General features: G+C 42.8%; 1 protein-coding gene across 1 annotated transcript in view; it reads left to right on the top strand.

The window, feature by feature from the left end:
* VSTM2L (V-set and transmembrane domain containing 2 like) overlaps window positions 1-17,088 on the top strand; it is a 103,071-nt gene that overhangs the window by 729 nt on the left and 85,254 nt on the right. The window lies entirely within an intron of this gene.

The raw sequence follows: 17,088 nt of genomic DNA, 5'->3' as shown, positions 1-17,088 counted from the left end.
TTGTTTTCTGGAGTGGTGCTCACATGGGGTGTCTTTGTATTGGGGTGCTCCCCCATGGCTTTAGATTTAGGGGTCCAGTAGCTGTTGGTCATCCTTTTCCAAATGCTTGAGATATCTGATGTGATCTGTTACATGGACCTCTCAGATCTTCTATTAGTTATGTTTTCTGGGGTGGTCCTCTATTGGGTGTCTTTGTCTTGGGGTGTCAGTGCCTATAGTTTTACATGTGGGGCTCCAGGAGCTGGTGGTTATTCTTTTTCTAAATGCTTGAGATATCTGATGTGATCTGTAACATGGACCTCTCAGATCTCCTATTAGTTATGTTTTCTGGAGTGGTCCTCTATTGGGTGTCTTTGTCTTGGGGTGCTTAATGGCGAAGATCTTGGGGTGTCAGTGCCTATAGTTTTACATGTGGGGCTCCAGGAGCTGATGGTTATTCTCTTCTAAAGGCTTGAGAATGGATATCTGATGTGATCTGTAACATTGACTTGTCAGATCTCCTATTGGTTATGTTTTTTGGAGTGGTCCTCTATTGGGTGTCTTTGTCTTGGGGTGCTTAATGGTTAATAACTTGGGGTGCCAGTGCCTATAGTATTACATATGGGGCTCCAGAAGCTGGTGGTTATTCTTTTTCTAAATGCTTGAGATATCTGATATGATCTGTAACATGGACTTGTCAGATCTCCTATTAGTTATGTTTTCTGGAGTGGTCCTCTATTGGGTGTCTTTGTCTTGGGGTGCTTAATGGTGAAGAACTTGGGGTGCCAGTGCCTATAGCTTTACACTGTAAGGCTCCAGGAGCTGGTGGTTATTCTTTTTCTAAATGCTTGAGATATCTGATGTGAGATTTAATATGGACAGCTCAGATCTGCTGTTAGTTATGCTTTCTAGAGTGCTGCTCTGTGGTGTTTTAAGGTATTGGGGAGCTCCATGGTGGTTTTACACATGGGGCTTCAGGAAACTGTTGGTCATTATTTTCCAAATGCTTGGTGTGAAATGTATACCTGTCAGACCCTCTATCAGTTTCTGGAGTGGTCCTCCTATGAGGGTGTCTTTGTATTGGGGTGCTCAATAGTGAAGAACCTTGGATGTCATTGCCTTTAGTAGCTGATGGTCAACCTGTTTCCAAATACTTATGGTGCTTAATGTGAGCTATATAGTGGACATCCCAGATCTCTTATTAGTTATGTTTTATGGAGTGGTGCTCCATGTGATGTCTTTGTATTGGGGTGCTCCATAGTGGCTTTACACAAAGTGGTTTCAGTAGCTGACAGTCGTGTACCAAATACAAGGGGTGCTTACTGTGAGCTATATCATGAACATCCCAGATACCCTATTAGTTATGTTTCCTGGAGTGGTGCTCCATGGGATGTCTTTGTATTGGGGTGCTCCATGGTGACTTTATATGTAGGGCTCCAGTAGCTGATGGTCATCCTTTTCTAAATTCTTGGGGTGTTTAGCGTGAGCCATACCATGGACATTTCATATCTCTTATTAGTTCTGGTTTTTGAAGTGATGCTTAATAAGATGTATTGGGGTGCTCCATGGTGAAGGACTTGGAGAGTCATTGCCCATGACTTAACATATAAGCCTCAAGAATCTGATGGTCATTATCTTCCAAATACTTGGGGTGTTTAGTTTGAGCTCTAACATGGACAATCTCAAATCTCCTATGAGTTCCATCTTCTGAAGTGATGTTTAATGGGATGCCTGTGTATTGAGGTGCTCCGTGGTAAAAGGCTTGAAATGCCATTGCCCATGGCTTAACATATAGGGATCTAGTAGCTGATGGTCATCCTTTTTCCAAATGCTTGGGGTGTTTAGTGTAACCTGGAACATAAGCAACCCAGATCTGCTATTAGTTCTGTTTTCTGGAGTGATGATTCATGGGGTGTCTTTGTATTAGGGTGCTCCATGGTAAAAGACTTGGAGTGTCATTGCCCATGGCTTAACATACAGGGCTCCAGTAGCTGATGGTCATCCTTTTTCCAAATTCTTGGGGTGTTTAGTGTGAACTGCAACATGAGCATCTCAGATCTGCTACTTGTTATGCTTTCTGGAGGTTTTTTATTGGGGGACCTGTGGTTTTGGGGTACTCCACATGGGGTGTCTTTGTATTGGGGTGCACTACAGTAAAGACCTTGGCTGTATCTTTACACATAGGGCTCCAGTAGCTGATAGTCATCCTTTTCCCAAATTCTTGGGGTGTTTAGTTTGAACTGCAACATGAGCATCTCAGATCTGCTATTAGTTCTGTTTTCTGGAATGATGATTTATGGGGTGTCTTTGTATTGGGGTGCACCACAGTAAAGACCTTGGCTGTATCTTTACACATAGGGCTCCAGTAGCTGATAGTCATCCCTTTTCCCAAATGCTTGAGATGGTTAACGTTAGCTGTAACATGGACATATAAGATCTGCTACTAGTTATGCTTTCTGGAGGTTTTTTTATTGGGGGACCTTTGTTTTGGGGTACTCCACATGGGGTGTCTTTGTATTGGGGTGCACCACAGTAAAGACCTTGGCTGTATCTTTACACATAGGGCTCCAGTAGCTGATAGTCATCCCCTTTCCCAAATGCTTGAGATGGTTAACGTTAGCTGTAACAATGACATATCAGATCTGCTACTAGTTATGCTTTCTGGAGTTTTTTTTTATTGGGGGACCTTTGTTTTGGGGTACTCCACAGTGATTAATCTGGGGTGTCAGTGCCTGCATCTTTACCCAGTGGCCTCCAGTAGCTGATGGTCATTCATTTTCCAAAATCTTGGGCTATTAGATGTGAGCTATAACACTGACAGCCCAGATGATGCTCTCAGAATGTAGGATGCAAATTGCATGTTTTTTTTTTTTGGAGTTGGAGTGATAGATTCCATAGAGGGGCTTTTCATATGCAACTCTGTAGCCACAATATCATTTATTGATTTTTTTTTTCCAGGTCTTGGGGGAACACATCTTATCCCTGTATTGCAAAACACATTTTGTAGGTGATGGGGTTGTGCCTAACAGTTGCTATGTTAATATTTTAAACATATTCATAGCTAAGAGATCTGCTGGAATTTTTTTTATTTATGTAGTCATGTTTCCAAATGATTAACAAGGGTTGATTAGCATTTTAACTAATGATGATGTAAGTTATGCAAGTTGGGACCTGGGGGCTTTAAGGCTGGGGATGGGTCTTCTGATTAATATAATTAATAAATATATATATATTTTTTTAAATGATGCCTATAAGACCGTGTCTGATAACATTAGTGACCACTGTGGTGATGTGTTAATGTAACTTGGCTTCTTTCAGGGATGCAGCTATTATTATAGTGTTTTTATTCCTGAGCTGCTATATCATATACAAGATAATAATATCACTTGCAATATGTGTACAAACGCAAGACTTCCTTCCAGATGTTCCGCACACCAGGAATGGAAGCTTCCGTTTATGAGAAATCCTGGATGGACGAGCCGACGATAGACAATAGAATGATTGCTATTGATTGTCTTATAAGAACTGCCATCTTTTCAAATCCCATGATTATTTATGGTCATTACATCCCATATATATAATGGGGCGATGGGGATTTAAAATGTTCTATTGCAGGATTAAAAAGTGGCAGGCTGGTTTTGGTAAATCTGATGGCGATTGTTATACATCAAGAAGTTTGGCATTGTAGTTGACTGTGATTAATCTTGGTCTCATAACAGACCATCAAGAATAGAGAGCAATAGCAAATGTAAATATTGACTTGCAATAATGTGTGAACATATCGCAGAGGAAGAGAAGAGTGTTTGTAGAGGGATAATAGAGTACAAATATAAAAAGAAATAAATACAAATATATTATTTATATTTTTTATATAAGCAATACATAAATAATAAAATGAATGCATTGTAATGTAAGTAAACTACACAGAGGTCTACGGTTATAAAATACTTGGCGGATGTTTGATTAGGATTGGTTGATGCCAACTATGATATCAGAATTGATCAATTAATGTTCCTGTCGTAATAATACCTATATATTATTAGTAAGATATTCTGGTTAGCCCTCTCAGTATAACAACTATCATGACACACATTCATTGTATGCTAAGCAGGGCCGGCCTTTGGGGTGTGCGAAAATGTGCGGACGCACAGGGCGCCATGGGCAACAGGGGCGCCGTGCGGCCATCCAGGGACGTACTAGGGGGGAAGCATACCACACACAGGGGGGCTGTCAGACTGGCAATGGGGGGCTACTCTGAATGGGGGGTCTGCATTGAAGGGGTGGATACACTGAAGGAGGGTCTGCACTGAAGGGGGGGGGGGGGTCTGTGTAACATTCAGGGGGTCCAGAGCTGCAGGGTTCTGTGTAATGTAAAGGGGTCCAGTGATGCAGGGTGCTGTGTAATGTAAAGGGGTGCAGGGTGCTGTGTAATGTAAAGGGGTCCAGTGATGCAGGGTGCTGTGTAATGTAAAGAGGTCCATAAGTGCAGGGTGCTGTGTAATGTAAAGGGGTCCAGTGATGCAGGGTGCTGTGCAACGTAAAGTTAAATTAAAACAAATGATTTGTTACAAATATTTTTGTTCCTCTTTGGGCTCTTTCACACGGAGCGGACCGTTTCTGGGTCCGCTCCGTGTGTCTCCGTCGGCTCAGCGGGAATCCCCGCTGAGCTGTCGGCGGATAGGGTGGTCCCCGCACACAGTGCAGAGACCGCCCTGTCTCGGCTCCGCTCTGCCCTATGGGGAACCGGATGCAGACGGACCGTGTGTCCGTCTGCATCAGTTCCGTTCCGCCGGACGGAAGAAAAATAGGGTTTTTTTCCGTCCGAAAACCGGATCCCGACGGACGCGGACAATAGCGGATGCTCCATCCGCTAACGGACGCGATCCCATAGGGATGTATTACAAGTCCGTTAACGGACTTGTAAAAACCGACAGGCGGAGTGGACATCTGAAAGGGGCCTTTGTGTATGTTTAGGTGACCAGGGGGCGAGGGGTGAAGATGGGGGGGGGGGGGGGTGCCACAGGATTAGCTCGCACAGGGCGCCTGAACACCTAAGGCCGGCCCTGATGCTAAATAAGTAAGAATTACTATAATGTGCTCTCTTAGTGACTGATGCTGTTAGTACAGTAAAAAGAGTCCTTATTGACCGTGTGCTAAATATTATAGTGAGTGATGAGGGCTGTGTAATAAAAACAGGATAATTGATGGGAGAGGCAAAGTTTTTTTGTGCTGAAGGGTGATTGATTGGGACAGTGCAGCAAACGTGTGCTGATTGATATTAGAGTGAGCGCGGTCATGTGATTAATCCTGGCTTTATGGTGGAGATTCTAATCCTTTATCTTGGTGTAATTGGTGCTGATGAGAATGAATGTCGCTATGTGATTCCTGTGCGTGTCTTTTATAAATGTAAGTGCTTTATAAGTGACCATGTATGGAATGACTTTCCTGGATTTCTGTAGAGATTGATAAAGACATGAGTTTCTATTTCTAAGATGGAAAAAAAAATCAGTTTATGGGTCTATCTATCGCCTCTCTTTCAATTGGTCTACCTATAGAGTATCTATCTATCTATCTATCTGTTGGTCTATTGACCTACTTATCTATTGCCCCCCCTCTATCTATCTATCTATCTATCTATCTATCTATCTATCTATCTATCTATCTATCTATCTATCTATCTATCTATCTATCTATCTATCTATCTATCTTTTTATCTATCTGTCTATATATCTATTGGTCTAACTATTGACCTACAGTACCTATTTATCTATTGGTTTCTCTCTCCCCCCTTTTTTTTTCTCCATGTATTTGTTGATCAAACAATCTATTGATCTATCTATCTCTTGGTCTCCCCCCCCCCCCCCCCCTTCTCTTTTCTCTCCCTCTCTTTTTATATGTATCTGTTGGGTCTGTTTATTGGTCTCTCTCCCTCTCTCTATTTTTTATATTTGTATTTTTTGTTTATTTATCTATCCTATCTATCCTATCTATCTATTGAACTACCCATCTATCTATATATTGGTCTCACCCTCTCTTTTTTTCCCATGTATCTGTTGATCTATCTTTCTGCCCCCCCCCACTCTTTTTCTCCATGTATCTATCTATCTATCTATTGGTCTATCTATTGCCCCCCCCCCACCTTCTTTTTTTTTCTCCCTCTCTTTCTCTGTGTATCTGTTGGGTCTGTTTATTGGTCTCTCTTTCTTTATTTTGTATTTTATGTCTATCTATCTATCTATCTATCTATCTATCTATCTATCTATCTATCTATCTATCTATCTATCTATCTATCTATCTATCTATCTATCTATCTATCTATCTATCTATCTACAGTACCTATCTATTTTCTATTTGTGTGTCTCTCTCCCCCCTTTTATTTTTCTCCATGTATTTGTTAATCAAAGATCTATTTATCTATCTATTGCCCCCCCCCCCTCTTTTTTTCTCGTCCTCTCTTTCTCTGTGTATCTGTTGGGTCTGTTTATTGGTCTCTCTCTATCTATTAATTCTTTTTTTTATTTATCTATCTATCTATCTATCTATCTATCTATCTATCTATCTATCTATCTATCTATCTATCTATCTATCTATCTATCTATCTATCTATCTATCTATCTATCTATCTATCTATCTATCTATCTATCTATCTATCTACCTATCTATTGTTCTCCCCCATCTATCTATCTATCTATCCATTGATCTATCTTTCTGTCTATCTCTTCAGCATTCGATTTATACCTTCTGTGTATCCTGTTAATCCATCTTTGCTTCTCTGCATACGTGTAAATGGTTTGCTACAAAGTATTACAATTTGCATGCAGTCACTCTGTAGGTGTAATTGCAGCAATTGTGTCGGCGATAAAAATGTTAAAATGGGGGAAGGGGTTGTGGTAGCTTGACTTTCTATATTTAAATTGGAGTCTTATGTACCTTCAGAAAGCAGCACTCTTAACTCCTTACATAGGGATGAGGAATGATAGAGACAGACCAAAGCATACATGGATACAAGTGTGGAAGTGTAACCAAGGTGCAGAAAGTTCCAAAGAGTGAAATCACAAGGACTGTGAATTTAGGGAGGACGCAGGAACTCATTAAGGAGCATATTTTTAAATCAGTGAATGGTATTTGCACTAAACATTCACTGGTGGTGAATCAATTATTGACATTTAATCTGACATGTGAATGTCAGATTTGTAGCTTTATAAATATGCCTCTCTGTGTATATGTATACAGTGACATCATTTAATCTAAATGCATTAATTAACCGTAAGTGGCTAACTAGAATCGGCTAACAAGTGTTTTTTTTTTAAGGTGAAGTTGTGTGAAGATTGGAAATTAAAAGGCCGTGAATAATATGTGCTGTCTTGAGATGTCTGACATTGGGCCTCTTGCAAATTGGGAAATAGGATCATTAATATCTTTGCCCTCATGGTATGAATCAGAGGCTAACAAGATGTAGTTTGTCCCAAGTTATATTAAAAGAGAAGTTTGGAATTTTTTCTTGTAATAATCATACTTACCTGGAGGATGCTGCATCTGTCCCCCACCGACTCTAATGCCGCGTACACACGATCATTTTTCGTCATGGAAAAAAAAAACGTAGTTTTTCCAACTTCATTAAAAACGACGTTGCCCACACACCATCGTTTTAAAAAAAAATGCTCTAGCAAAGCGCGGTGACATACAACACGTACGACGGCACTATAAAGGGGAAGTTCCATTCGCCTTTGGGCTGCTTTATCTGATTCCGTGTTAGTAAAAGACGATTCGCGCTTTTCAGTCTGTTACAGCGTGATGAATGTGCTTACTCCATTATGAACGGTAGTTTTACCAGAACGAGCGCTCCCGTCTCATAACTTGCTTCTGAGCATGCGCGGGTTTTTAACGTTGTTTTAGCCCACACACGATCCATCGGACCTTTTTCATCAGACCAACTGATCGTGTGTACAGGGCATACATGAGGGTATACAACCGCTTGACGGACTTATGAATAAATGGTTGCGGAACGAATCATCTGAGTTTCCATTATTTCTTATGGGGAAATTTGCTTCAATACAAGTGCTTTGGATTACAAGCATGTTTCCGGAACGAATTATGCTCGCAGTCCAAGATTTTACTGTATGTGGTATACAGCGGTAGTACGAAGTTTTCTTTTCTTATTTTAGATTTCACTTTTGTTATTCCTTTTTTTTTTTTTTTATAGTACAAGAACAATAAATTATAACAGATATGGAGATAATTAACATATTGTCAATAATAAAAGGCATAAAACAAACCAAAGATAATTACTCACCCTAATTACCGAAGATGAAGAATATCCCTATGAAACACAGGGACACTACTAATATCAAAGAGACAAATGCAGACTTATATATTGTATCAAAAGTATATAAACAAATTGATATTTTGTTCAAGTAAAATCATAAGAGAATCATCAAATAGCACAGGCTTTGTATTAAATATCAAGGTGTATATAAATGATCATTAAAATGATTCTTTAAAAGAATAAAGCTTTCCTAAAGGTAATTTGTCAGATTAGAATAATAAAGATTAGTGTTGCTCACGAATATTCGTATTGCGAATATGGCATATTCGAGTATTCGCGAATATCTCGAATTTCGCGGCCAATATTCGCATTTTTTCAATTTTATTTTTAAAACCGATCACATCCCAGTGATCTCCATCGACGTCTAAAAGCATTGCTGGTATGATTAGAGACACTGGGCCGAGTAGCTGAAACGATCATTTTATATATTCCCGAATATTCGCAATGCGAATATTCGGTAATAGGAATATTGCGAGATTATTTTCTCCGCCCTTCTTTTGCATCGGAGCCAATCAGAGTTCTCCTACCACAGTTGTCGAAATTCCGCAATCAATTTCGCATTCGCATTTGCGAAATTTCGATAAAATATCACGAATATTCGATTTCAGAATGAGCCAATCAGAGTTCTCCTACTGCACGTGTCGAAATTTCGCAATTATTTTCGCATTCGCAATAGCGAAATTTCGCAAAAATTTCATTTGGATAAAATATCACGAATATTCGATTTTTAGCGAATATTTCTCGAATATTCGGCTATATATTCGTGATATATCGCGAAATCGAATATGGCGTATTCCGCTCAACACTAATAAAGATGACTTGTGTTAAAGATGTATGTATGTATGTCCCAGGGCCGTCATTTACATGTTTGCTTTAGATTACTGAGTTTGGAAAAAGCAAGTGTATATCAGGTGTCCATCCATCCAGAGACTAAAGAAGACATACATCAAGAAGAAAAACAGTTCTGGCAATTGCATCTTTAAAAACAATTCAGCCATAGCAGCTCCTGTAGTTCTGACCTGACAGGTTCCACAAATGAAACCCTCTCATGCGCAGAAAGTCACAATTTGCATATTAGGAGGTTGGGTTCAGGGGCTCCTAGGGAGCTCCAAAGGAACTAAAATGGTTGATCCAGTTCAGATATATTCACAGCAGTATACAATATACACTAGTCTTCTGCAATGCACTATACCGTATTTTCCGGTGTATAAGACGACCTTTTATACTTAAAAATATGCCTCAAAAATCGGGGGTCGTCTTATACGCCGGATGCAGATTCAGTCAGACTGCGGGCGTCCATTGTTCAAAAGCCGCGCCTCCTCCTCGTGCTGTTCCGTGATAGGCGGAACACTCAGTTTTCCAGCAGAGCGTTCCGCCGATCACGGACGTCCTCTCGTCCGAGGACGAAAGGATGTCCGTGATAGGTTGAACACAGGCTCTCCTGAGTGTTCCGCCTATCACGGAACAGGACGAGGAGGAGGCGCGGCTTTTGAACAATGGACGCCCGCAGTCTGACTGACTCTGCCAGGGATAAGGTATGGAGATCGTGAGGTAAGCAATGGCACAGTGAGGTAGGCAATGGCACACTGAGGTATGCTATGGCACACTGAGGTATGCTATGGCACACTGAGGTATGCTATGGCACACTGAGGTATGCTATGGCACACTGAGGTATGCTATGGCACACTGAGGTATGCTATGGCACACTGAGGCAGGCAATGGCACAGTGAGGCAGGCAATGGCACAGTGAGGCAGGCAATGGCACAGTGAGGCAGGCAATGGCACAGTGAGATATGTAATGGCACAGTGAGGTATGCAATGGCACAGTGAGGTATGCAATGGCACAGTGAGGTATGCAATGGCACAGCGAGGTAGACAATGGCACAGTGAGGGGGCAAGGGGGTCGTCTTATACGGAGAGTATATGCCAAAACCATTTTAGCTGGAAAATTAGGGGGTCGTCTTATACGCCCAGTCACCTTATACGCCGGCAAATAAGGTAGTGTACATTCCTTCCTGCAGCAGTACATGGCACCTTTCACCTTGAGCACACCACTTTTTGTATGCATTAGTTGTATTCCACTCTTGGCAATGCTATTAATCGGCTCTCTGGGCACCATGGGGTTGGTCTACTAAATGTGGAGAGTGCAAAATCTGAGGCTGGGCCCCATGTCACTTGTGAGCCATTTTTACATAGAATGTTCTTGGTGATTTCCTTATGAGTTACGTCACAAGGTCTTTCCTCAACCATCCCCAATTGCTCTGGCTTGACATTCAGAATGTGATAACAGATGTGCATAGCTGATTCATGCACATATAGTAGAAAAGTGTATAGGCCCCAAGGGGGCAATAAGCAGAGTTTTAAAGGTGTTGAAAAGGTTTTTCATCCGAGGATTAGCCGCCCCCCAGCCCCCCCCCCCCCCGTTTACTTACCTGACCCCTGAAAAGTCCCGCCCCGTGAAGGCCCTGGCTTCTTGGCTCATTCATTGGTTGATTGATAGCAGCGCAGCCAGTGGCACCATATACTAGGATCAATTTAGACAGGAGCCAGTTAACCTACCAGAATATCTTTGGATTATAGAAGGAAACCTCATACAGAGAGAACATGTAAACACTATACAGATTGTTTTGAATTACAGAGGCGGTCTAGGGCTAGAATTATTGCTCTCGCATCAACGATCGCCGTGATACCTCACATGTGTGGTTTTCATATGCGTGCGCTGCTCACGTATGCGTTCGTTTCTGCACGCGTGCTCGGCGGGAGGGGGCGCATTCATTTTTATTTATTTATTTTTATTTTTACACTGTTCTTTAAAAAAATAAAAAAAATAATGATATAACCATCCCTTGTAATAGAAAAAAAAAAAGCATGACAGGTCCTCTTAATTATGAGATCTGGGGGCAAAAATACTTCAGATCTCATATTTACACTAAAATGCCATAAAAAAAAAAAAAAATTAAATGTCATTTAAAAAAATAAATACAAAAAAGTCTCTTTAACCACTTCAGCCCTGGACCATTTGTCAGCTTAAAGACCAGAGGTCTTTTTGCAATTCGGCACTGCGTCACTTTAACTGACAATTGCGCGGTCGTGTGACGTGGCTCCCAAACAAAATTTACGTCCTTTTTTCCCACATATAGAGCTTTCTTTTGGTGATATTTGATCACCTCTGCGTTTTTTTTTTTTTGTGCTATAAACAAAAATAGAGCGACAATTTTGAAAAAAAAGCAATATTTTTTATTTTTTTTTGTAATTGTATGTTTATTGAAATTTTTCAACAAAACAAGAAAGAGCAAACACAATACAGAGAAGTATCACTGTCATCTTATACGGAAAAAGAGAAGCATCTCTTAGTGAATGATATCACAATTAGAAGAAATAAGAATGAAGAATGAATGAAGGGTACACCATGGATCTTGGCACAACATAAATATAATAATCGTATATATAGTAATAATAGTATTCAGGCGAATCATTCGAACATGAAAGGACTAGTTGCCTAGGGGACAGTTGATAGCAGTAGAGGATAGTGATTCAGGATTGAAAGAGGAATTGTCCCAAGGATCCCATATCTTTGAGAGTTGAGGCAAAGAATCATATGTTCCATTCTACGTATCTGTGCTACAGCCAAGATCAATTGGGATTGTGTGGGGGGGTTGGGAGACAACCAATAGGTAGGTATTGCTCTCTTGGCGGCTAAGAGAATATATGACATCAACTTTTTGGCAGGGGTTGTTCTGCTGTTGGAAGTGAGAAGCGGGGGGTGCTGACTTCTTACCTCTTCTCCCATGCAGCCAGCGAGTTGAGAAGCTGGGGGAGGGGCCGAAAATTACTTCTCACCAGGCGGGGCTAGTAATTTGGGGGGGCCCTCCGCAGCTTTTTGGGGCCCTAAGCGGCTTGCATAGTGAGCCTATAGGGTGGATCGGCCCTGTCTACAACGACTGCACTTCCAAGTGCACTTTGCACTTGTAGTTTGCCCTTATAGTGCAAAGTGGATTTGCCTTTCGTAAATAACCCCCATTGTGTTTTTTTCAAACTTGTCACTCTTCTTTTGTTTATAGCACAAAAAGTAAAAAACCCCAAAGGTGATCAAATACCACCACAAGAAAGCTCTATTTGTGGGATTTTTTTTTTTATAAAAATGTAGTCTGGGTACAGTGTAGCATGACCGCACACAGGGCCGGCCTTTGGGGTGTGCGAGCTGTGCGGCGGCACAGGGCACCATGGGCAACAGGGGAGCCTTGCGGCCATCACAGCTCACAGAATGTGAGTCGCAGTCAGTTACTCACATGATCATCACAGGAGTCTGACTCCTACGAGTCACAGCAGCAGACGGGTACCCCTGTCCTGGGACTGGGCGAAGAGCAACGCATCAGCTGCAGCACCTGAAAAAAAATGGCTGCCGGCCCCGACAGGCACACTGCACATGCGCCGCCGCTGCTCGGGAAAGCCTGAAAACGCTTGCCTATTCTCAGGAAGACCGCGCATGCGCAGTGGCGTCTAAGCGCCGGGCGGGCGCAATTTTTAAATGCAAAGCCGCACCGTCCACCGAAAGGTAAGTCACACTGAGCCCCTGGCCCTGCATGCATCTACTTTTTCAGATAAAAATAAAAAGTATTTACTTTTTATAGTCAGCCTACACACAGAAGGGGAGGAGGATATAAGGGACCTCTTTGTGTATGTTTAGGTGACCAGGGGTCGAGGGGTGAAGGATCGGGGGGGGGGGGCCCCACAGGATTAGCTCGCACAGAACGCCTGAACACCTAAGGCCGCCCCTGACCGCGCAATTGTCATTCAAAGTGTGACTGCGCTGAAAACAAAAAAATTGGCCTGGGCAGGAAGGGGGTGAAAATGCCTGGTAGTGAAGTGGTTAATAAGGAAAAAGATCAGTATAAAAGACAAAGCGATCTGTGTATAAAAGACCTGTGACTTGAGGCTATTAAGGAGACGAGCCAAACGAATAAATATAACAGGTTTATATGTGAAGGACACCCATGCCATTTCTTTTATTATTACCCTTTGCTTTTGGTTATTTATCAGTTCTGCACCAGGAGGGCACGCCTGTGTTTTCTAGGTACAGCCGGCTATGCGAATCATAGATTAGTCTGGCAGTAGAGGGCGCCAGGGACCAAGAGGAATAACGCTCTTCATCTGAAACGCTACAACATAAATTACGGTGCGCAGATATTGTTCGGGGATGGAGCAGAGACCTCAAAGTGACTTTAGCAGAAGACTTCCTGGCAGGGCTGGAGCCTCTATGGCTTTTTTAGCCCTGAAAGCCTAATCATCTCGGATCTCTCTCCTATCCCTATCTGGGGCATTGCCAGGCGTATACAAAAAAGGGTCAGATCCTATCAGCCGCTTGGTGTTCTGCGCCCCCTGTAAAAAGCCACTTGAGCATATAGTTGGAATACAGTTTCCAGGTGATAAATGAGGCAGAGATATATCGGTGACACTTGACTATGGATACATTTTTTATGTTGGCCGCTTTAGGAAGTAGGTTGCGACGGTGCGAAGGCTTCGTTTTAATGCTCGGTGATTGTCTGACCACGGAATAGAAGAATCAGACAGACAGTTCTTGGACTCTATGATTAGTGGAGCTTTTATGATTGCAGTCATTTATATCTAATGACCAGTGATCCTCTAACTGCAAATGATTAGAACAGGGTTGGGAAGTGCTTGATTTTTTTAAGGATAATATGCAGTAATCTTCCGTCTATGGATTATTTTAGCAGGATTAATCAGTGCCGGGTCTCCGTTTAATGACCAGTTATCTTCTGACTGCAGCTGATGAGTTCACAAAGTGTTGGGTCTTAGATGCCTAGTGATCTTCTCATCGCAGATTAGCACTAAGGGGTTTGATGACTGGCAGAGCATGCATGGGAGAGAGAGTGCCATCCTCATGTGTTTGTAACGCTCCTACCAACTCATATGATAAACAGAGAAACAAATGTAGCTTCTATGACGGGGGTTGTCCTGAATGCAACACCCCCTTGCCATGAATTCAACACCCCCTTGCCATGAATTCAACACCCCCTTGCCATGAATTCAACACCCCCTTGCCATGAATTCAACACCCCCTTGCCATGAATTCAACACCCCCTTGCCATGAATTCAACACCCCCTTGCCATGAATTCAACACCCCCTTGCCATGAATTCAGCACCCCCTTGCCATGAAATCAACACCCCCTTGCCATGAAATCAACACCCCCTTGCCATAAATGCCTCACCCCCTTGCCATGAATGCAGCACCCCCTTGCCATAAATGCCTCACCCCCGTTGCCCTGAATGCAACACCCCCTTGCCATGAAATCAACACCCCCTTGCCATGAATTCAGCACCCCCTTGCCATGAATTCAGCACCCCCTTGCCATGAATTCAGCACCCCCTTGCCATGAATTCAGCACCCCCTTGCCATTAATGCAGCACCCCCTTGCCATTAATGCAGCACCCCCTTGCCATGAATGCAGACTCACCTTTGCAGCCTGATTCATTCATCTGCAGGATTGGAGGCGACAGGGAGGGGGCGGGACAATCGCTGACAGACATACAGGAGAATTTCCTGTTTTATCGGCGGTAAGGATGAGCTCTGGCGTGTTCGCATAGTACACGTGCAGAGCCCGCCAGGAAGTGTGCACGGCGCTGCACTAATCCACAGCCAGGGAGACATTTCACGATCCCTGCAGCCGAGCATCGGGACAATGTCTCCCTGGCTGTGATTAGTGCAGCACCTGCCTACATACCCTATATCAGGGAAAAGGGGAGGGACGTTCATCCAAAGGCTTCCCAATCCCAACTCTGATGTTACTGATTGTTACTGTCCCACCCCTTACTGCAATCTACTTTCCTACGCCCGTCTCCTCAACCAATCACCTAAGTAAACTTCACACCTCTCCCTTTGAACACGTTAGCTTTGTGCTGCCTGGTTTCCCTTCCACCCTGTCATGCCAGCCCTACGCTTCATTCATTCCGCATAGCCCTGGGCCTTCCTGGACAGCATAGCATCTGATAGCGCTGGATTCTATGTCTAGTCCAGAACATGGCTGTATTTATCATAATGGGTCAATGCTCAGAAGAACAGAACCAAGTTTCAAAATGTAGATATTGTGATAATCTTTACTTCATTTGGGTAATGTCTATTTGTGGACATTAGTGGCTAAATTCACGATGACAATTAAGAATAAAAGATGATCAGGACAGCCGCTTGCTCTCCAATCCAACGTAACTTTAATGTAAAAAACTGGAAACAGCTGAGTAAACACTAAAGTTAGTGTGAAACGCGTTAGCTGTCCTAGGTTCCACCGCTGTGACTTGTAGTGCCCGTTTCCACTTTTTTTACATTAAAGTTACGTTGGATTGGAGTGCGGCTGTCCTGATCATCTTTTGCCATGTGCATTGCTAGCACCCTCAGTTCCTGAGAAGAAGATTTGTACCCAACAAGACCTGCCTGGAGCGGCAATCTCTGTCTCTTAAGGCTTCATTTCCACTGGCGTTTTTACAGCCACTTTTCTGAGCGTTTTTTACAGCTTAAAAACGCCTGTCCATGTTATTCTATGGCATCATGCCCACATAGGCGTTTTTGAGCTGCAAATGGCATAGGCGTTTTTGAGCTGTAAAAAAAAACACAGGACCAGGGCGTTCTGTGGCTCCAGCAATAGAGCTGTAAAAACGCCAGACATTAAAAAACGCTCAAACGTGTAAAAACGCAGCGTTTTTTTTCTTTTTACAAAATAAACATGGACAGGCGTTTTTAAGGTGTTAAAAAGGCTGAAAAAAGGTGGCTGTAAAAACGCCAGTGGAAATGAAGCCTTATAAATTCACGATGAGACATTTAGAAAGACCTTGTTAAAAGAAAAAACATCTTTCTGTCTCTCCTTTCTCTTGTTTGGTGGTCTACACAGTTGAGAAGTAGCTTTGCATATAAAGCAGACCCCATGGCGCTTCCACTGGCACAATTTAAGATATTTTTTACTTACATAAGTACATGACACAAGGGGCGAAGCTCGTACAAAAGGGTCGGATAATTCAGATGTACGTAGCACAACATGATGTCCAAACACAAGTCGTGATTTTACAGGATCACAATTGACTGCTTTCTATAAAACGTTCAGTGGTTTACTGACGGTAGAATTTCAGGGCAGGGGTGAAATAGACATCCCTAGGATTCTATCGCTGTAAATCAGCGCTCTTATTGGACATATGAAGCAACAAATTAGGAACATTTAGGCGCTAAAGATTTGCTGACCTATTTCCGCTTGGTCAGCCACCTCGCCATCAGTGGCATCAATGGGTACAGTGGTGACAAAGGGCACAGTGGCGACAAAGGGCACAGTGGCATCAATTAAAGGGCACAGTGACCTGCACAGTGGCAACAATGGACACAGTGGTGACAAAGGGCACAGTGGTGACAATGGGCACAGTGGCAACAATTAAAGGACACAGTGGCAACAATGGGCACAGTGGCGACAATTAAAGGGCACAGTGGTGACAATTGGCACAGTGGCGACAATTGAGGGGCACAGTGGCTGCGTTTGATGGCATGGCACAGTGGTGACAATTGATGCCACAGTGGCTACGTTTGATGGCATGGCACAGTGGCTGCGTTTGATGGCATGGCACAGTGATGACAATTGATGGCACAGTGGCTGCATTTGATGGGCACAGTGAGGCTGCAATTTTTTTTTTTCTGTTTGCGCCCCCCCCCAAAAAAATTTGAGCACCAGCCGCCACTGGCAGTGGGGACCAGAGGGGGCGGGGGGTGTTGTAAATCAGGTTTTAATTT

This window comes from Rana temporaria, chromosome 12 (genome assembly GCF_905171775.1).
Source record: "Rana temporaria chromosome 12, aRanTem1.1, whole genome shotgun sequence".
Classification (NCBI taxonomy): Eukaryota; Metazoa; Chordata; class Amphibia; order Anura; family Ranidae; genus Rana; species Rana temporaria.
Note: the sequence above shows the minus strand (reverse complement) of the source record. Positions and strands in the feature narration are given on the sequence as shown.